Source organism: Cherax quadricarinatus, unplaced genomic scaffold (assembly GCF_038502225.1).
Source record: "Cherax quadricarinatus isolate ZL_2023a unplaced genomic scaffold, ASM3850222v1 Contig125, whole genome shotgun sequence".
Lineage (NCBI taxonomy): Eukaryota > Metazoa > Arthropoda > Malacostraca > Decapoda > Parastacidae > Cherax > Cherax quadricarinatus.
Window position 1 is genome coordinate 163,542 of NW_027195151.1, and position 23,139 is coordinate 186,680.

The 23,139-nt window shown below is 39.9% G+C and overlaps 1 protein-coding gene across 7 annotated transcripts in view; it reads left to right on the forward strand.

Moving 5' to 3' along the window:
* LOC128688141 (uncharacterized) overlaps window positions 1-23,139 on the forward strand; it is a 301,283-nt gene that overhangs the window by 141,444 nt on the left and 136,700 nt on the right. For 6 of the 7 annotated variants that reach the window (XR_011391059.1, XR_011391062.1, XR_011391060.1 and 3 more), the window contains exons 5-6: window positions 2,651-2,824; window positions 3,594-3,776. The gene's annotated coding sequence lies outside the window, so the exon portion shown is untranslated. The remainder of the gene's footprint in view (window positions 1-2,650; window positions 2,825-3,593; window positions 3,777-23,139) is intronic. The other variant, XR_011391063.1, reaches the window with a different exon arrangement.

Genomic DNA, 23,139 nt, shown 5'->3' on the forward strand with positions numbered 1-23,139 from the left:
CAGTTGTTCAGAGTCTAAGACATGACAGTAGTGATGGTGGCAGTTGTTCAGAGACTAAGACATGACAGTAGTGATGGTGGCAGTTTTTCAGAGTCTAAGACATGACAGTAGTGATGGTGGCAGTTGTTCAGAGTCTAAGACATGACAGTAGTGATGGTGGCAGTTGTTCAGAGTCTAAGACTTGACAGTAGTGATGGTGGCAGTTGTTCAGAGTCTAAGACATGACAGTAGTGATGGTGGCAGTTGTTCAGAGTCTAAGACATGACAGTAGTGATGGTGGCAGTTGTTCAGAGTCTAAGACATGACAGTAGTGATGGTGGCAGTTGTTCAGAGTCTAAGACATGACAGTAGTGATGGTGGCAGTTGTTCAGAGTCTAAGACATGACAGTAGTGATGGTGGCAGTTGTTCAGAGACTAAGACATGACAGTAGTGATGGTGGCAGTTGTTCAGAGTCTAAGACATGACAGTAGTGATGGTGGCAGTTGTTCAGAGACTAAGACATGACAGTAGTGATGGTGGCAGTTGTTCAGAGTCTAAGACATGACAGTAGTGATGGTGGCAGTTGTTCAGAGACTAAGACATGACAGTAGTGATGGTGGCAGTTGTTCAGAGACTAAGACATGACAGTAGTGATGGTGGCAGTTGTTCAGAGACTAAGACATGACAGTAGTGATGGTGGCAGTTGTTCAGAGTCTAAGACATGACAGTAGTGATGGTGGCAGTTGTTCAGAGTCTAAGACATGACAGTAGTGATGGTGGCAGTTGTTCAGAGTCTAAGACATGACAGTAGTGATGGTGGCAGTTGTTCAGAGACTAAGACATGACAGTAGTGATGGTGGCAGTTGTTCAGAGTCTAAGACATGACAGTAGTGATGGTGGCAGTTGTTCAGAGTCTAAGACATGACAGTAGTGATGGTGGCAGTTGTTCAGAGACTAAGACATGACAGTAGTGATGGTGGCAGTTGTTCAGAGTCTAAGACATGACAGTAGTGATGGTGGCAGTTGTTCAGAGTCTAAGACATGACAGTAGTGATGGTGGCAGTTGTTCAGAGACTAAGACATGACAGTAGTGATGGTGGCAGTTGTTCAGAGTCTAAGACATGACAGTAGTGATGGTGGCAGTTGTTCAGAGACTAAGACATGACAGTAGTGATGGTGGCAGTTGTTCAGAGTCTAAGACATGACAGTAGTGATGGTGGCAGTTGTTCAGAGACTAAGACATGACAGTAGTGATGGTGGCAGTTGTTCAGAGACTAAGACATGACAGTAGTGATTGTGGCAGTTGTTCAGAGTCTAAGACATGACAGTAGTGATGGTGGCAGTTGTTCAGAGACTAAGACATGACAGTAGTGATGGTGGCAGTTGTTCAGAGTCTAAGACATGACAGTAGTGATGGTGGCAGTTGTTCAGAGTCTAAGACATGACAGTAGTGATGGTGGCAGTTGTTCAGAGTCTAAGACATGACAGTAGTGATGGTGGCAGTTGTTCAGAGACATGACTAAGACTAAGACATGACAGTAGTGATGGTGGCAGTTGTTCAGAGTCTAAGACATGACAGTAGTGATGGTGGCAGTTGTTCAGAGTCTAAGACAAGACAGTAGTGATGGTGGCAGTTGTTCAGAGACTAAGACATGACAGTAGTGATGGTGGCAGTTGTTCAGAGTCTAAGACATGACAGTAGTGATGGTGGCAGTTGTTCAGAGACTAAGACATGACAGTAGTGATGGTGGCAGTTGTTCAGAGACTAAGACATGACAGTAGTGATTGTGGCAGTTGTTCAGAGTCTAAGACATGACAGTAGTGATGGTGGCAGTTGTTCAGAGACTAAGACATGACAGTAGTGATGGTGGCAGTTGTTCAGAGTCTAAGACATGACAGTAGTGATGGTGGCAGTTGTTCAGAGTCTAAGACATGACAGTAGTGATGGTGGCAGTTGTTCAGAGTCTAAGACATGACAGTAGTGATGGTGGCAGTTGTTCAGAGTCTAAGACATGACAGTAGTGATGGTGGCAGTTGTTCAGAGTCTAAGACATGACAGTAGTGATGGTGGCAGTTGTTCAGAGTCTAAGACATGACAGTAGTGATGGTGGCAGTTGTTCAGAGTCTAAGACATGACAGTAGTGATGGTGGCAGTTGTTCAGAGTCTAAGACATGACAGTAGTGATGGTGGCAGTTGTTCAGAGACTAAGACATGACAGTAGTGATGGTGGCAGTTGTTCAGAGACTAAGACATGACAGTAGTGATGGTGGCAGTTGTTCAGAGTCTAAGACATGACAGTAGTGATGGTGGCAGTTGTTCAGAGTCTAAGACATGACAGTAGTGATGGTGGCAGTTGTTCAGAGACTAAGACAAGCCATCAAGTGCTTGTCAGAGCAGTTGTTCAGAGTCTAAGACATGACAGTAGTGATGGTGGCAGTTGTTCAGAGACTAAGACAAGCCATCAAGTGCTTGTCATCAGTAAAAAAGTGATAATTCTCCACTTACTGTGTGTAATTTATCAATTAAACTTGATCATAGGTATGTATGTAAGTGAGAAACAACTTATATACATATGGTTGGCTACTGTGTGTGGTGTCTGGCATCCATGGTAGGTCTTGCAACATATCCCTCATGGATATACCAGGACTACTGTAGTTTTGCCATTTCAGGCCTATCAGAATGTGGGAGTCAAGATACAAGAGGACCTATCAGAAGCACTGGTGATCATAGGGGTGAAGGTGACCACTGATCAGCTTATACCTAACATGATGTACTGTTTCTTCTTTCACACTATGAAAGCCCAGGAAGCCAACATGCCGCTCCTTCATGCTATTTTACAGAAGGTAAGATCAGGTATTTGTTAGGATTTTTTACCTGGGGAGGGTTAGCTACCCAGGATAACCCAGGGTGGGGAGTGTTAGCCACCCAGTATAACCCAGGGTACAGAGGGTTAGACACCCAGGATAACCCAGGGTGGGGAGTGTTAGCCACCAAGTATAACCCAGGGTACGGAGGGTTAGACACCCAGGATAACCTAGGGTGGGGAGTGTTAGCCACCCAGCATAACCTAAGTTACAGAGGGTTAGACACCCAGGATAACCCAGGGTAGGGAGTGTTAGTCACCCAGTGAAACCTAGGGTATGGAGGGTTAGACCCAGGATAACCCAGGGTAGGGAGTGTTAGCCACCCATGATAATTCCAGGGTGGGGAGTTTTAGCTACCCAGGATAACCCAGGGTAGGGAATGTTAGCCACCCAGGATAACCCAGGGTAGGGAGGGTTACCCACCCAGGATAACCCAGGGTGTGGAGGGCTAGACACCCAGGATAACCCAAGAAAGTCAGTGGGCCATTGAGAACTGTCTGTCTTATGTATTTCCATTGTGGTTCTTCAATCTTGTCCCCCAGGATGCCACCCACACTGGTCACTTACTGTTAGGTAAACAGTGACAGCAGGTGTAAGGTGACTAACACCCAGGTACCTACTTATTGCTAGGTGAACAGTGACAGCAGGTGTCTTAAGAAAACACATCCTACTGTTTCCACCCGTACTGCAAATCAACCCCCGGACCTCAGTGTGTGAGCTGAGTATTTCACATATTCTGTGTTTTCAGAACACCCGGTTCTTGGACTATGTGTGACAGGCAAGGGCAGCATGTGATAGCATTCGGCAAGTATGCTGGAGTGGCTGGCATGATCAACGTTTTTCATGGACATGGTCTTCGTTTCCTAGCACTTGGGCATCACACACCCTTTATGGTGTGTTCCTAGCACTTGGGCATCACACACCCTTCATGGTATGTTACTACTTGGGCATCACGTACTCTTCATGGTATGCCATTACAGATGTCCCTCTATGAAGGGCAAAACTGTACTGGCAATAGTGTACTTACAATAAGTTCTGTCAGTCTTATTATCAGTAACTGCTATAATAATAAAAATAATTAGTATAATGATGGTAGGATTGCTGGTGTCTTTTTTCTGTCTCATAAACATGCAAGATTTCAGGTACGTCTTACTACTTCTACTTACACTTAGGTCACACTACACATACATGTACAAGCGTATATATACGCACAGCCGTCTGGGTTGTCTTCTATTTTCTTCCTAGTTCTTGTTCTTGTTTATTTCCTCTTGTCTCCATGGGGAAGTGGAACAGAATTCTTCCTCTGTAAGCCATGCGTGTTGTAAGAGGCGACTAAAATCCCGGGAGCAAGGGCCTAGTAACCCCTTCTCTTGGATAAATTACAAAATTTAAAAAGAGAAACTTTAGTTTTTCTTTTTGGGCCACCCTGCCTTGGTGGGATACGGCCGGTTTGTTAAAAAAAACAAAATTAGTATAATCAGTAAATATTGAATCAGTTGACTCCTACAGTACATTGGACCCGCCCATAACTACCCCAACACAGAGATGGCAAGACAGTCGCTTTGTGACACCTGCTATGAAATTTCGCTGTGCATGATGCCAAAATCCATCGGCCCTCTGACGTTCATCTTAACGGGTTCTGGGAACATGTCTCAGGGGGCCCAGGAGATAGTTCAGGAGCTGCCCCATGAGTATGTCTCTGTGAAGGCGTTGAAGAAAGTTGCCGAACATGGAGGTAAGTCACTACATGAATCTGAAGCTCATGAACGAATGGACCTGATAGGGATCCAAACTGCTGTACATGAGGTGAGTAATTATGAATGACCTAACTGGTCACCGATTACTGGATGAAGGTTCAAACCTCCACTAACTGGTCACAGACTGTATCAAGATTACTGGGTGAAGATTCAAACCTCCACTAACTGGTCACAGACCATACCAAGATTAGTAGATGAAGATTCAAACCTTCATCACCTTCAAAACTACCATCAGAAAACAACTTATCTCCCTGATACACCCCGTCAATTAATTACATGAATACCACCTGGTGGTTCACACTTACACTCACTCACCCATTTGACCATAAACACAGAAATATCAATCTTAATCTTAAAATAATGAATCCTAACTAGTCATAAGTTGGCCTGTGATACTCCAATATTATGTATTGTATTGTGCCAAAACAAAAGCATTCACATTGCTAAACTCACAAACTAGTATTTAGTCACTTAGCCATAATACCAACTTACTTCATAATTTGTAATATTTTAAAGTTAAGAATTAATCTAAGTATACCCGAAATGCCTAGCCATGCTAGGTGTTCTAGTGGTAAACTCTGTAATTAGTATTTTACTACATGTAAACCACACAATAACCAATTTCTGTAAACCCAGCATTGTAATCCTTATAGAGAATAAACTTGATTGATTTGATTCACTAACTGGTCACAGACTGTACCAAGATTACTGGATGAAGGTTCAGGCCTCCACTAACTGGTCACAAAATTAAATATTTATTTCAGCTTAATACAATGTTTGTACAGTGTTGAGTGACATGATACAATGTTTGTACAGTGATGGGTGACATGATACAATGTACAGAGATGGGTGACATGATACAATGTTTGCACAGTGATGGGTGATATGATACAATGTTTGTACAGTGATGGATGACATGATACAATGTTTGTACAGTGATGGGTGACATGATACAATGTACAGTGATGGGTGACATGATACAATGTACAGTGATGGGTGACATGATACAATGTTTGTACAGTGATGGGCAACATGATACAATGTTTGTACAGTGATGGGTGACATGATACAATGTTTGTACAGTGATGGGTGGCATGATACAGTGTTTGAACAGTGATGAGTGACATGATACAATGTTTGTACAGTGATGGGTGACATACAATGTTTGCACAGTGATGGGTGACATGATACAATGCTTGTACAGTGATTTGTGACATGACACAGTGTTTGTACAGTGATGTTTGACATGATACAATGTTTGTACAGTGATGGGTGACATGATACAATGTTTGTACAGTGATTGGTGACATGACAGAATGTTTTTACAGGGATGGGTGACATGATACAATGTATAGTGATGGGTGACATGATACAATGTTTGTTCAGTGATGGGTGACATGATACAATGTTTCTACAGTGATGGGTGACATGATACAATGTTTCTACAGTGATGGGTGACATGATACAATGTTTCTACAGTGATGGGTGACATGATACAATGTTTCTACAGTGATGGGTGACATGATACAATGTTTGTACAGTGATGTGTGACATGATACAGTGTTTGTACAGTGATGCTTGACATGATAAAATGTTTGTAAAGTGATGGGTGACATGATACAATGTATAGTGATGGGTGACATGATACAATGTTTGTACAGTGATGGGTGACATGATACAATGCTTGTACAGTGATGTGTGACATGACAGTGTTTGTACAGTGATGTTTGACATGATACAATGTTTGTACAGTGATGGGTGACATGATACAATGTTTGTACAGTGATTGGTGACATGATACAATGTTTTTACAGGGATGGGTGACATGATACAATGTATAGTGATTGGTGACATGATACAATGTATGTTCAGTGATGGGTGACATGATACAATGTTTGTACAGTGATGGGTGACATGATACAATGTTTGTGCAGTGATGGGTGACATGATACAATGTTTGTACAGTGATGGGTGACATGATACAACGTTTGTACAGTGATGGGTGACATGATACAACGTTTGTACAGTGATTGGTGACATGATGCAATGTTTTTACAGGGATGGGTGACATGATGCAATGTATAGTGATGGGTGACATGATACAATGTTTGTTCAGTGATGGGTGACATGATACAATCTTTGTACAGTGATGGGTGACATAATACAATGCTTGTACAGTGATGTGTGACATGATACAATGTTTGTACAGTGATGTGTGACATGATAGTGTTTGTACAGTGATGCTTGACATGATAAAATGTTTGTACAGTGATGGGTGACATGATACAATGTACAGTGATGGTTGGCATGATGCAATGTTTGTACAGTGATGAGAGACATGATACAACATTTGTACAGTGATGGGCGACATGATACAATGTTTTTACAGTGATGGGTGACATGATACAATGTTTGTAGTGGTGGGTGACATGATACAATGTTTGTACAGTGATGGGTGACATGATACAATGTTTGTACAGTGATGGGTGACATGATACAATGTTTGTACAGTGATGGGTGACATGATACAATGTTTGTACAGTGGTGGGTGACATGATACAATGTTTGTACAGTGATGGGTGACATTATACAATGTTTGTACAGTGATGGGTGACATGATACAATGTTTGTACAGTGATGGGTGACATGATACAATGTTTGTACAGTGATGGGTGACAGGATACAATGTTTGTACAGTGATGGGTGACATGATACAATGTTTGTACAGTAACAGGTGACATGATACAATGTTTTTACAGTGATGGGTGGCATGATACAATGTATAGTGTTGGGTGACATGATACAATGTTTGTACAGTGATGGGTGACATGATACAATGTTTGTACAGTGATGGGTGACATGATACAATGTTTGTACAGTGTTGGGTGACAGGATACAATGTTTGTACAGTGATGGGTGACGTGATACAATGTTTGTACCATAACGGGTGACATGATACAATGTTTTTACAGTGATGGGTGGCATGATACAATGTATAGTGATGGGTGACATAATACAATGTTTGTTCAGTGATGGGCAACATGATACAATGTGTGTACAGTGATGGGTGACATGATACAATGTACAGTGATGGGTGATAAGATACAATGTTTGTACAGTGATGGGTGACATGATACAATGTTTGTACAGTGATGGTCGACGTGATACAATGTGTGTACAGTGATCGGTGACATGATACAATGTATAGTGATGGGTGGCATGATACCATGTATAGTGATGGGTGACATGATACAATGTACAGTGATGGATGACATGATTCAATGTTTGTACAGTGATGGGTGACATGATACAATGTTTGTACAGTGTTGGGTGACATGATACAATGTATAGTGATGGGGGGCATGATACCATGTATAGTGATGGGTGACATGATACAATGTACAGTGATGGATGACATGATGTAATGTTTGTACAGTAATGGTTGACATTATACAATGTTTGTACAGTGATGGGTGACATGATACAATGTACAGTGATGGGTGACATGATTCAATGTTTGTACAGTGATGGGTGACATGATACAATGTTTGTACAATGTTGGGTGACATGATGCAATATACTGTGATGGGTGACATGATACAATGTTTGAAGTGATGGGTGACATGATAGTGTTTGTACAGTGATGGGTGACATGATACAATGTTTGTACAGTGATGGGTGACATGATACAATGTTTGTACAGAGATGGGCAACATGATACAATGTTTGTACAGTGATGGGTGACATGATACAATGATGGGTGACATGATACAATGTTTGTACAGTGATGGGTGACATGATACAATGTTTGTACAGTGATGGGTGACATGATGCAATGTTTGTACAGTGATGGGTGAGATGATACAATGTACAGTGATGGGTGACATGATACAATGTTTGTACAGTGATGAGTGACATGTTACAATATTTGTACAGTGATGGGTGACATGATACAATGATGGGTGACATGATACAATGTCTGTACAGTGATGGGTGACATGATACAATGTTTGTACAGTGATGGGTGACATGATGCAATGTTTGTACAGTGATGGGTGAGATGATACAATGTACAGTGATGGGTGACATGATACAATGTTTGTACAGTGATGAGTGACATGTTACAATATTTGTACAGTGATGGGTGACATGATACAATGATGGGTGACATGATACAATGTCTGTACAGTGATGGGTGACATGATACAATGTTTGTACAGTGATGGGTGACATGATGCAATGTTTGTACAGTGAGGGGTGAGATGATACAATGTACAGTGATGGGTGACATGATACAATGTTTGTACAGTGATGGGTGACATGATACAATGATGGGTGACATGATACAATGTTTGTACAGTGATGGGTGACATGATACAATGTTTGTACAGTGATGGGTGACATGATACAATGTTTGTACAGTGATGGGTGACATGATACAATGTTTGTACAGTGATGGGTGAGATGATACAATGTACAGTGATGGGTGACAAGATACAATGCTTGTACAGTGATGTGTGACATGATGTAATGTTTGTACAGTGATGTTTGACATGATACAATGTTTGTACAGTGATGGGTGACATGATGCAATGTTTGTACAGTGATGTTTGACATGATACAATGTTTGTACAGTGATGGGTGACGTGATACAGTGCTTGTACAGTGATGGGTGACATGATGCAGTGCTTGTCCAGTGATGATTGACATGATACAGTGCTTGTACAGTGATGGTTGACATGATATAGTGCTTGTATAATAATGGGTGTCATGATACAGTTCTTGTACAATGATGGATGACATGATACAGTGCTTGTACAGTGATGGGTGACATGATACAGTGCTTGTACAGTGTGGTTGACATGATACAATGCTTGTACAGTGATGGGTGACATTTAGGTGTGCAGGAAGGAAGCCCATAGTTATGCAGAGCATTTTGGGTTCAACTTACAATATTTTGATTTTATGATGGTTCAGCTTACAATATTTCGACTTTACAATGGTGAGGCAGCAATTAACTTTGGAGATGAAACTTAAGATAATTACCCAACATGAAGGTAACTTGTATTCATTGATTTATTTTTCAATACTGGTACAGCCTCTCCTCACTTAACGATGGAGTTCCATTCATGAGGCCACGTCATTAAACGAATTTATCACTAAGTGAGGAGCATATTATAATGGTTTGTGTCAACCATCTTTGATAATTTTTTAATGTCATCTTTGCACCATTTATAACACTTCTGGTATATTTTTACATATACAGCAGTGTACTGTATATTGTAATAAACAGAATAGAGGAAATCAGCTCTAATATACATTATTTAGGTATGAATACTGGTCAGAGAGCCCGTCGTAAGTCCGAGGCATCGGTAAAGGAGTACGTCGCTAAGTGAGGAGAGGCTGTATTTAGTTAGAGTTATTATTTGTTTATTTATTGATTCAATGACAGTAGTTATTAATCCTTTCAGGGTTCAAAGGCCAAATTTCAAAGTGCACACCAGTGTCCAAGAATTTTCAAAAAATAATTTTGTTATTTTTTCTTATGAAATGGTAGAGAATCTTCTTCTGAAGGTAATAAAACAAAAATTACGAAATTTGATGGAAAATTTATGAAATTATGCTCTCGCGAATTTTGATGTCTCAGTGATATTTACGCATTGGCGATTTTGCCGAATTTTATTCCTATTTTAGTCCAATTATCTTATTCCAGTCGACCAAATTCTTAGCTATTTCACTAGTATTACATCTATCCTATCGATTGAGCACAATAAATCGCCACCTCAACTGTTTCAACTACAAAATAAAGTGATTGGAAATTGGTAATTTGTCCAATTTAATGCAAAGTTCAAAATATTCCAGTTTCAAAATAGGGTCCAGAATAAACAATGCAGGCATTCCTGACACTAAACTAATATTTCCTTTGTTCATTAGTTATGTTTTCAGGTTTTATTAATGAATTCTATTTTGATTTTTTATTCACATAATCAATTTTTATTCAAACCAAAAAATAGAAGATTTGCTGTTATGCAATATTGTAATAATTGTATAAATAATATCAGCACATTTGTGAACGTATATTAGACCCACCAGCTGGCGTGTATTAGACGTGTGAGGTCATTTGTTTACTCTTGAACATCAGCAAAAATTTAACATTTCCTCTACTTTGAACTCAGTTTCAAGCCATTTCAAGTACTAAAACTAATCAAAATCATCTCTATTTCTGTAATATATCTTCCATTCTATCAAATGAGACCAAGAAATCGCAAATACAACTATAAAAACATACAATAAAACACTGCAAAGTTGCTGTTTTAATTGAAAATTTCGGTCTCAGTTTTTTTTTCTCTCATTATGCACTGTGTGCTGCAGGATTTGTTTTATGTGGTGCACACATACCACATAGATGCATTCTCTCATATCTAGCCCAAATTTACTGCTCACAGCTTATCAGAGTGAGCTGAGCTCGTGGCATAGATCTGTGATTTGGACCCTCAACGTATAGCCGTAGATTTACAGCATGAACCCTCAAAGGGTTAATTTGTTATTTATTTAGCATATCATATTTATATTCTACTATGATATTTTCAACTTACGATGGGTTTGTTGGAAAATACTGTAACCCCATTGTAAGTCAAGGAGCACCTTCCTGTGCCTTTAACAGTGATGTTTCTATTGTTGCTGTAATTCTAAACTTTTGATCATGTTGGTGCTTGAAAATAAAGACTGGGTGAGTGTTTTGGTTGTAAGAATTGTTTAACATGATTAATATTAATATACAGTGGAACCTCTACTTGCGAGTTTAATCCGTTCCATGGCCTTGGTCGCAACTGGATTTGCTTGTTTGCAGAGTCAATTTTCCTCATTTAAATTAATTGAAATGCAATTAATCCATTCCAGTGGAATTCTGTACTTCAATAATTTTGGTAATATCAACTCTACGGCTTATTTATCTATCTCACTTCATCTAATATGACATAATAAACAATATAAATAACATAGAAACCTGATATATACTCTAAAATGAGTAAAATATGTCATTCATTTAGTGGTATGGGCAGTGTCGGCAGTGGACAAGAGTTTGGAGACCGGAGTGCCTGGAGAGAGTTCCAGGGGTCAACACCCCCGCGGCCAGGTCTGTGACCAGGCCTCATGGTGGATCAGAGCCTGATCAACCAGGCTGTTACTGCTGGCTGCACACAATCCAACGTATGAGCCACAGCCCGGGTGGTCAGGTACCGACTTGAGGTGCTAATACTTCTTGAATAATTTCGCTAACATCATCTATACGGCTTATTTATCTATCACAGTTCATCTAATATGACATAACAAACAATATAAATAACATAGAAACCTGATATATACTCTAGAATGAATAAAATATGTCATTATGTAACAGATGAAGGCAGCCACAGTGGTAAACACTGCCATATAGTGATGGCCTTTTGAAGCCGTCTATTATTATAATTATTATTATGTAGTACATTATTATTTTTTTCAACAAACCGGCCATATCCCACTAAGGCAGGGTGGCCCAAAAAGAAAAACAAAAGTTTTTTTTTTTAAATTTAGTAATTTGCACAGGAGAAGGGGTTACTAGCCCCTTACTCCTGGCATTTTAGTCGCTTCTTACAACACGCATGGCTTACGAAGGAAGAATTCTGTTCCACTTCCCCATGGAGATGAGAGGAAATAAACAAGAACAAGAGCTATCAAGAAAATAGAAGATAACCAGAGAATTCGTAGTTTGGAAGTTAGGAGGGTTGTCCAGAGGGCTGAGGAAGGGTTGTTGAGGTGGTTCGGACATGTAGAGAGAATGGAGCGAAACAGAATGACTTCAAGAGTGTATCAGTCTGTAATGGAAGGAAGGTGGGGTAGGGGTCGGCCTAGGAAAGGTTGGAGAGAGGGGGTAAAGGAGGTTTTGTGTGCGAGGGGCTTGGACTTCCAGCAGGTATGCATGAGCGTGTTTGATAGGAGTGAATGGAGACAAATGGTTTTTAATACTTGACGTGCTGTTGGAGTGTGAGCAAAGTAACATTTATGAAGGGGTTCAGGGAAACCGGCAGGCCGGACTTGAGTCCTGGAGATGGGAAGTACAGTGCCTGCACTCTGAAGGAGGGGTGTTAATGTTGCAGTTTAAAAACTGTAGTGTAAAGCACCCTTCTGGCAAGACAGTGATGGAGTGAATGATGGTGAAAGTTTTTCTTTTTCGAGCCACCCTGCCTTGGTGGGAATCGGCCAGTGTGATAATAAAAAAATAATAAAGAATTAGAAAGAAAATAGAAGAAAACACAGAGGGGTGTGTATATAAATACTTGTACATGCATGTGTAGTGTGACCTAAGTGTAAGTAGAAGTAGGAAGATATACCTGAAATCTTGCATTATGAGACAGAGAAAAGGACACCAGCAATCCTACCATCATGTAAAACAATTACAGGTTTCCATTTTACAGTCACTTGGCAGGACAGTAGTACCTCCCTGGGCAGTTGCTGTCTACCAACCTACTACCTAGAATTATTATTACAGTGGACCCTTGGCTAACGAACACATCGCATAATGTTAAATCCGCCTAACGAAGCGTTTGAGCATAAAAATTTTGGCCTGCCTAACAATAAAAAACTCCATGGGGAAGTGGAGCAGAATTCTTCCTCCGTAAGCCATGCGTGTTGTAAGAGGCGACTAAAATGCCGGGAGCAAGGGGCTAGTAACCCCTTCTCCTGTATATATTACTAAATTTGAAAGGAGAAACTTTCGTTTTTCCTTTTGGGCCACCCCACCTTGGTGGGATACGGCTGGTACGTTGAAAGAAAGAACAATAAAAAACTCGCCCAATGTGATTCGTCTGGGATGCGTCCACGTGTGGCCTGAGCGTGCCTCAGCTGCCCCGTGTGTGCCACTGTTTACAAGCCAGCCAGTGCGGTCGCATCTACGCATTCATTCAGTACATTTCACATTATCCCAGTGTTTTTAGTGCTTGTAACTGCAAAATAAGTCACCATGGGTCCCAAGAAAGTTCTCGTGCCAACCTTGTGGTAAAAAGGGTGAGAATTAGTATGGAATTGAAGAAAGAGATAATTGCAAAGTACAAAAGTGGAGTGCATGTCTCGGAGCTGGCCACGTTGTATACCAAACCCCAATCAACAATCGCTACTATCTTGGCCAACAAAACGGCAATCAAGGAAGCTGTTCTTGCAAAAGGTTCAAGTTTGTTTTCGAAACAGAGATCGCAAGTGATAGAAGATGTTGAGAGACTGTTATTGGTATGGATAAACAAAAAAACAGATATCAGGAGATAGCATCTCTCAAGAAATCATATGTGAAATGGCTAGGAAGTTGCATGATGATTTAATTAAAAAAATGCCTGCAACTAGTGGTGATATGAGTGAATTTAAGGAGAGCAAAGGTTGGTTTGAGAGATTTAAGAATCGTAGTGGCATACATAGTGTGAAAAGGCAGTGCTGCCAGTTAGCTGCATATGTGAATTCAAGGAGTACAAAACGGCAGGTTATCCAGGCTGAGAAATCGCCGTAAAGTGCACATGCATACAAACACTAGATCAAGTTTACACTAACATATATTAAGTTAGCAATAGAACCAGGCAATGTACAATACACACATAGTGCACTCATTACTTACCTTAAAAAATAGTCTTAATCTAGGGTGAGACAAGTAGTATTTATTGTAAGAAATCAAGTGTGGTATGTATTGTAATAGCCAGGCTACCTTACCAGGCCACCCCACCCACACATACTATTCTATGATATTTAAGCATCCCAGAGCGATAAAATGTATATACAGTTCACTCATTACTTACCTTAAAATATTTGTAGTCTTAATGTAGGGTCAGGAGTAAGTAAATGAGATAAAACGAATAAATGAGAGAGAGAAAGAATGAGTACATGAGAGGGGACAGGCGCAGAGTAAACAAACCAGGCGAACGTAAGTTTTGTAAACAAACGAAGTGTACACGTCTGGTTTGTGTACAAGTTACATTGTGTACAGGTTGTCTCTACATTGATACGGTAGAATTAATAAAGAAGAACACTCCCATTCTCATGTAACATCATTTTGAGAAGAAATGAAGCTCTGAGTGAAGGCAATGGAAATAAGTCACACTGACTTTTTTGGGTTATCCTAGGTTCTCTACACATATGTTGTTATGTATGATAATCTATGTAACTGTATTTGTGTATACCTGAATAAACTTACATACATACGAAAGGAATAATTTTCTACAGTTACCCCCAGTAACACATTTTCTCTTATGTTAGATTAGAGAAAATGTTATTCTTGCCGTCACTTGTACAAGTTATGTGGCTCCCACATCTTATATTTATGTTTATTTATTCTATTGTGGGGTGTGTTTATCATCTTTTTATGTTATGTATCGTGTTTATTATATAATTTTGAAAAAAAATATCATGGATGGATTAATGAAAATGTGTATATTAACGTAATATACGACATTTAATGAGACTCGGTGAGTATTGTTATTATTATCATTTCTAATATGGCGTCACTTGTGCAAGTCGTCTGCTACCACATCTCACATTTATGTTTATTTATTCTACTGTGGGGTGTATTTATCTTATTTATATGTTATGCATCGTGTTTATTATATAATTTTGAAAAAAATATCATGGATGGATTAATGAAAATGTGTATATTACCGTAATATACGACATTTAATGAGACTCGGTGAGTATTGTTATTATTATCATTTCTAATATGGCGTCACTTGTGCAAGTCGTCTGCTACCACATCTCACATTTATGTTTATTTATTCTACTGTGGGGTGTATTTATCTTATTTATATGTTATGCATCGTGTTTATTATATAATTTTGAAAAAAATATCATGGATGGATTAATGAAAATGTGTATATTAACGTAATATACGACATTTAAATGACTCGATGATTATTATCATTACTAATATGACGTCTGGAGACATAAGACACTTACCAATTTTAATGTGTACCTGCATGCCAGCACAGTATGTAAGTTTATTTAGGTACAGGTATACATAAGTATAATTATCAGAGTATATATAAAATATGAAATAACTTTTAAAAACATTTGAAATTTTGGAGTTTCCAGACAAAATGGAGAGACTTAGTGCTTACTGAGCTCATGGAGAATGTAAACAAACAGGGTGGGGCACGGTGACCGTATTAGAAAGTCAGGTGGGGGGAGCCGTATAGCGAGTTTTGGTCATAATTTGAAATGTCCGTATTAGCGGAAAGCCGTAAAGTGAAACGCCGTAAAGCGGGGCCTTCCTGTACATAGAGGCTGAAGAATTGAAACCTGAACAAGTGTTCAGTTGTGATGAAACAGGCATGTTTTGGAAGAAAATGCCAAACAAGACCTACATTACTTCAAAGATTAAGGAAATGTGTGCAAAGTTGGTTGAAGTGCAAACCTTTATGGATGAAAATCACCCTAACACAGCTATTACAATGACAATGTTGTGAACCACTTTAGAGAAATCTTAAAGGGATGTGAGGTACAGAGTTCTATGGACAGATTTGTTGTGCGACAGAGGTCCAGTGACTCTCAAGCTAGTCCTAGTGGCATTAAAAGAAGAAAGGAAGTAACCCCGGAAAAGGTCTTGCTACCTCAAGTCCTCATGGAAGGGAATTCCCCTTCCAAACAATAACAGCTTCCACCATCTCCCCTCCTCCCATCCTATCAATCATCACCAGATCTTCAATAAAGGTAAGTGTCATGTATTATTTATTTATTACAGTAGTAACTGTGCATGTCTTCTTCTTTTTGGGTGTAGGAAAATGTATACAGTGGACCCTCGCCTTACGAACGCATCGCTTTATGTTAAATCAGCCATACGAAGCATTTAAATGCAAAAATTTTGCCTCGCCTCACAATAAAAAACTCGCCTTACGTGATTTGTCCAGGACGTGTCCCACGTGTGGCCTCAGCGCCAGTGTTTACAAGCCAGCCAGTGCGGTCACATCTACGCATACATTCTGTATATTTCACATTATCCCAGTGCTTTTAGTGCTTGTAACTGCAAAATAAGTCACCATGGACCCCAAGAAAGCTTCTTACCTGGAATTTACCTGGAGAAAGTTCCAGGAGTCAATACCCCTGCGGCCCGGTCTGTGACCAGGCCTTAGTGTCATCCCTGTGGTAAAAAGGGCTAGAATTAGTATGGAATTGAAAAAAGAAATTAAGGAAATGTGTGCAAAGTGGGTTGAACTGCAAACCATAAAGGTTTGCAGTTGATGCACCCTGACACAGCTACTGCAAGCCGTGTTGGCAACCTGTACAATGACAATGTTATGGCCCATTTTAGGAAAGTCTTAAAGGAACGGGAGGTACAGAGCTCTATGGACAGATTTGTTGTGCTACAGAGGTCCAGTGACTCTAAGCTGGTCCTAGTGGCATTAAAAGAAGAAGGGAAGTAACCCTGGAAAAGGACTTGCTACCTCAAGTCCTAATGGAAGGGGATTCCCCTTCTAAACAATAACTTCCACACTATCCCCTCCTCCCATCCCATCAATCATCACCAGATCTTCAGTAAAGGTAAGTGTCATGTATTCTATTCTTAGTAGAGTGGTAATTGTGCATGTCTTCCTCAGTTTGTGTGTATTAAAATTAATATTTCATGTGGTAAAAAAAAAAATTCATACTTTGAGGTGTCAGGAATGGATTAATTTGATTTCCATTATTTCTTATGGGGAAAATTAATTTGGCTAACGATGAACTCTCAGGAACGGATTAATATCTTTAGCTGAGGGTCTACTGTATTATTATTATTATTATTATTATTATTATTATTATTATTATTATTATTATTATTATTATGATAATGAAGATGATGATGTTGCTTATTACAGAGAGGTTCACCATCACTGCTACACAGGATTCTGGCCATCTGTGATCTCACAGCAGATCCTGGAGGATTTATAGAGTTCATGTCAGAGTGCACCACCATTGACACGCCCTTCTGTCTCAACGACACCAACCAGCATAAAGACACTAACAGGTACACAAGTAAAGATAGTGAGAGAAATAATGACAGGCAGAGTTAGTGGCTTTCTTTGTTTGTTTTTTCTTTTTTTTTTTTTTCAACAAGTCGGCCGTCTCCCACCGAGGCAGGGTGACCCAAAAGAAAGAAAATCCCCAAAAAGAAAATGCTTTCATCATCATTCAACACTTTCACCTCACTCACACATAATCAGTGTTTTTGCAGAGGTGCTCAGAACACAACAGCTTAGAAGCATATACGTATAAAGATACACAACATATCCCTCCAAACTGCTAATATCCCAAAACCCCTCCTTTAGAGTTCAGGCATTGTACTTCCCATTTCCAGGACTCAAGTACGGCTATATAAAAATAACCGGTTTCCCTGAATCCCTTCACTAAATATTACCTTGCTTACACTCCAACAGATCGTCAGGTCCAAAATACCATTTGTCTCCATTCACTCGTATTGAACACGCTCATGCACGCCTGCTGGAAGTCCAAGCCCCTCGCCCACAAAACCTCCCTTACCCCTTCCTTCCAACCTTTCCGAGGATGACCCATACCCCGCCTTCCTTCTCCTACAGATTTAAATGTTCTCCATGTCATTCTACTTTGATCCATTCTCTCTAAATGACCAAACCACCTCAACAACCCTTCTTCAGCCCTCTGACTAATACTTTTATTAACTCCACACCTTCTCCTAATTTCCACACTTCGAATTTTCTGCATAATATTTACACCACACATTGCCCTTAGACAGGACATCTCCACAGCCTCCAACCGCCTCCTCGCTGCTGCATTCACAACCCAAGCTTCACACCCATATAAGAGTGTTGGTACTACTATGCTTTCATACATTCCCTTCTTTGCCTCCATAGATAATGTTTTTTGACTCCACATATATCTCAACGCACCACTCACCTTTTTTCCCTCATCAATTCTATGATTAACCTCATCCTTCATAAATCCATCCGCCGACACGTCAACTCCCAAGTATCTGAAAACATTCACTTCTTCCATACTCCTCGTCCCCAATTTGATATCCAATTTTTCTTTATCTATATCATTTGATACCCTCATCACCTTACTCTTTTCTATGTTCACTTTCAACTTTCTACCTTTACACACACTCCCAAACTCATCCACTAACCTTAGCAATTTTTCTTTAGAATCTCCCATAAGCACAGTATCATCAGCAAAAAGTAACTGTGTCAAAATTCCCATTTTGTATTTGATTCCCCATAATTTAATCCTACCCCTCTCCCGAACACCCTAGCATTTACTTCTTTTACAACCCCATCTATAAATATATTAAACAACCATGGTGGCATTACACATCCCTGTCTAAGACCTACTTTTACCGGGAAGTATTCTCCCTCTTCTACACACCCTAACCTGAGCCTCACTATCCTCATAAAAACTTTACAGCATTTAGTAACTTACCACCTATTCCATATACTTGCAACATCTGCCACATTGCTCCCCTATCCACTCATTATCATATGCCTTTTCTAAATCAATAAATGCAATAAAAACTTCCCTACCTTTATCTAAATATTGTTCACATATATGCTTCAATGTAAACACTTGATCTACACATCCCCTACCCATTCTGAAACCTCCTTGCTCATCCGCAGTCCTACATTCTGTCTTACCCCTAATTATTTCAATAATAATCCTACCATACACTTTTCCTGGTATACTCAGTAAACTTATTCCTCTATAATTTTTACAATCTCTTTTGTCCCCCTTCCCTTTATATAAAGGGACTATACATGCTCTCCGCCAATCCCTAGGAACCTTCCCCTCTTTCATACATTTATTAACCCTTTGAGGGTTTCGGACGTAATAGTACGGCTTACGACCCAGGGTTTTTGACGTACTAGTATGCTTAAATTCTAGCGCCCTCAAATCTAGTGGGAGAAAGCTGGTAGGCCTCCATATGAAAGAATGGGTCTATGTGGTCAGTGTGCGCAGTATAAAAAAAATCCTGCAGCACACAGTGCATAATGAGAAAAAAAAACTTTGACTGTTTTTTTGGAATAAAACAGCGACTTTGCACTGTATTTTCGTATGGTATTTATTGTTGTATTCTAGTTTTCTTGGTCTCATTTTATAGAATGGAAGGCATGTCATAGAAACTGAGATGATTTTGACTGGTTTTACAATGAAAAGTACCTCGAAATTGAGCTCAAAGTAGCAGAAATGTTCGATTTTTACCAAAGTTCAAAAGTAAACAAATCATGCCAAGCGTCCAATACACGTCAACTGGTGAGTCTAATATTCTTTTGCAAGTGCGCCAATATGATTCATACCATTTTTTAAACTAATGCAGTAGTCTGCATAACAGTAAATCTTCTATTTTTTGTGAGAATAAAAATTCAAAGTGGAAAGCAAAAGTATGTAAGAGGGGCCTTGAGACGTGACTAATGAACAGAGGAAATGTCATTTTAGTGCCAGGAATGTATTTCTTGTTTGTTCTGGACCCTATTCGGAAATTGGCATCTTTTGAAATTTGTGTGAAATTGGCAAAATTGCTAAATTCTGACCACTGTACTGGATAGTTGAAATTGGTAAATGGGTGGTTTCTTGCACTCATTCAATAGAAAAAAATGGAGTTCTAGCAAAATATTCATGTTTCTTGTCGACTAGTACAGTGGTACTGGCCGAAAATGGGGCTCAAAGTGGGCAAAATCGCCGCTCCGTAAACATCGCTGAGACCGCTAACTTCGCGAGAGCATAATTCCGTAAGTTTTCCATCAAATTTCATATTTTTGGTGTCATTATGATCGGGAAAAGATTCTCTATCTTTTCATAAGAGAAAATTATTTTTTTTTTTTAAATTTGGCCGACCCTGAAAACGAATCTCGGAGAGGGCCTGTCGACCCTCAAAGGGTTAAACAAAAGTACCAACCACTCCAACACTATATCCCCCCCTGATTTTAACATTTCTGTCATGATCCCATCAGTTCCAGATGCTTTACCCCCTTTCATTCTACGTAATGCCTCACGTACCTCCCCCACACTTACATTCTGCTCTTCTTCACTCCTAAAAGATGGTATGCCTCCCTGACCAGTGCATGAAATTACCGCCTCCCTTTCTTCCTCAACATTTAAAAGTTCCTCAAAATATTCTCGCCATCTACCTAATACCTCCCTCTCCCCATCTACTAACTCCCCTACTCTGTTTTTAACTGACAAATCCATACATTCCCTAGGCTTTCTTAACTTGTTTAACTCACTCCAAAATTTTTTCTTATTTTCATTAAAATTTCTTGACAGTGCCTCTCCCACTCTATCATCTGCTCTCCTTTTGCACTCTCTCACCACTCTCTTCACCTTTCTTTTACTCTCCATATACTCTGCTCTTCTTATAACACTTCTGCTTTGTAAAAACCTCTCATAAGCTACCTTTTTCTCTTTTATCACACCCTTTAATTCATCATTCCACCAATCACTCTTCTTTCCCCCTGCACCCACCCTCCTATAACCACAAACTTCTGCCCCACATTCTAATACTGCATTTTTAAAACTCATCCAACCCTCTTCAACCCCCCCACTACTCATCTTTGCACTAGCCCACCTTTCTGCCAATAGTCGCTTATATCTCACCCGAACTTCCTCCTCCCTTAGTTTTTACACTTTCACTTCCCTCCTACTTGTTGTTGCCACCTTCCTCTTGTCCTATCTACCTCTTACTCTAACTGTAGCTACAACTAAATAATGATCCGATATATCAGTTGCTCCTCTATAAACGTGTACATCCTGGAGCCTACCCATTAACCTTTTATCCACCAATACATAATCTAACAAACTACTTTCATTACGTGCTACATCATACCTTGTATATTTATTTATTTTCTTTTTCTTTTTCATGAATATGTATTACTTATTACCAAATCTCTTTCTACACATAGCTCAATTAAAGGCTCCCCATTTACATTTACCCCTGGCACCCACAATTTACCTACTACTCCCTCCACAACATTTTTACCCACTTTAGCATTGAAATCCCCAACCACAAGTACTCTCACACTTGGTTCAAAACTCCCCATGCATTCACCCAACATTTCCCAAAATCTCTCTCTCTCCTCTACACCTCTCTCCTCTACACTTCTCTCTTCTCCAGGTGCACATACGCTTACTATAACCCACTTTTCACATCCAACCTTTATTTTACTCCACATAATCCTTGAATTAATACATTTATAGTCCTTCTTTTCCTGCCATATCTTATGCTTCAACATTATTGCTACTCCTTCTTTAGCTCTAACTCTATTTGAAACCCCTGACCTAATCCCATTTATTCCTCTCCACTGAAACTCTCCCACCCCCTTCAGCTTTGTTTCACTTAAAGCCAGGACATCCAGCTTCTTCTCATTCATAACATCCACAGTCATCTCTTTCTTATCATCTGCACAACATCCACGCACATTCAGACTTCCCACTTTGACAATTTTCTTCTTATTCTTTTTAGTAATCTTTACAGGAAAAGGGGCTACTAGCCCATTGTTCCCGGCATTTTAGTTGACTTTTACAATACGCATGGCTTATGGAGGAAAGATTCTTATTCCACTTCCCCATGGATATAAAAGGAAAAGTAATAAGACCAAGAACTATTAAGATGAAAATCAAAGAAAACTCAGATGAGTGTGTATAAATAAACGTGTACATGTATGTGTAGTGTGACCTAAGTGTAAGTAGAAGTAGCAAGACGTACCTGTAATCTTGCATATTTATGAGTCAGACAAAAAACACCAGCAATCCTACCATCATGTAAAACAATTACAGGCTTTCATTTTACACTCACTTGGCAGGAGGGTAGTACCTCCCTGGGCGGTTGCTGTCTACCAACCTACTACCTACTTAACAATATTCTATAACATGTAAATCACATATTGTGATTAATAGTGTGGAACCCTGTTACAGCTTCAAGGGCCCTGGGGTACTGGTGTGCAGCATAGACAATATGCCCACACAGCTGCCCAGGGAAGCCACGGATTTATTCGGGTCTCTGCTGCTGCCTCACATGTATGACATCTTGCAGTCTGATGCTTCCAAGCCCTTTGAGGAGCAGTCGTTCACCCACGAATTGCATGGGGTCAGTCTTTTGATGTTCACTTATTAAATTCATGTAAGTCTGACTGACCTTGGCTACAAGACTGACTGTAAGTCTGACTGACCTTGGCTACAAGATTGACTGTAAGTCTTGAGTGACCTTTACCTGGAGTTTACTTGGAGAGGGCTTTGGGGGTCAATGCCCCCAAGGCTCGGTCTGAGACCAGGCCTCATAATGGATCAAGAACTGATCAACCAGGCTGTTACTGCTGGCTGCATGCAAACTGACATACGGCCCACAGCCCGGTTGGGCAGGTACTGATTTTAGGGACCTGTCCAGTGCCTTCTTGAAGACAGCCAGGGGTCTATTGGTAATCCCCCTTATGTATGCTGGGAGGCAGTTGAACAGTCTTGGGCCCCAGAAACTTACTGTGTTGTTTCTCAATGTACTCGTGGCGCCCCTGCTTTTCGTTGGGGGAATGTTGC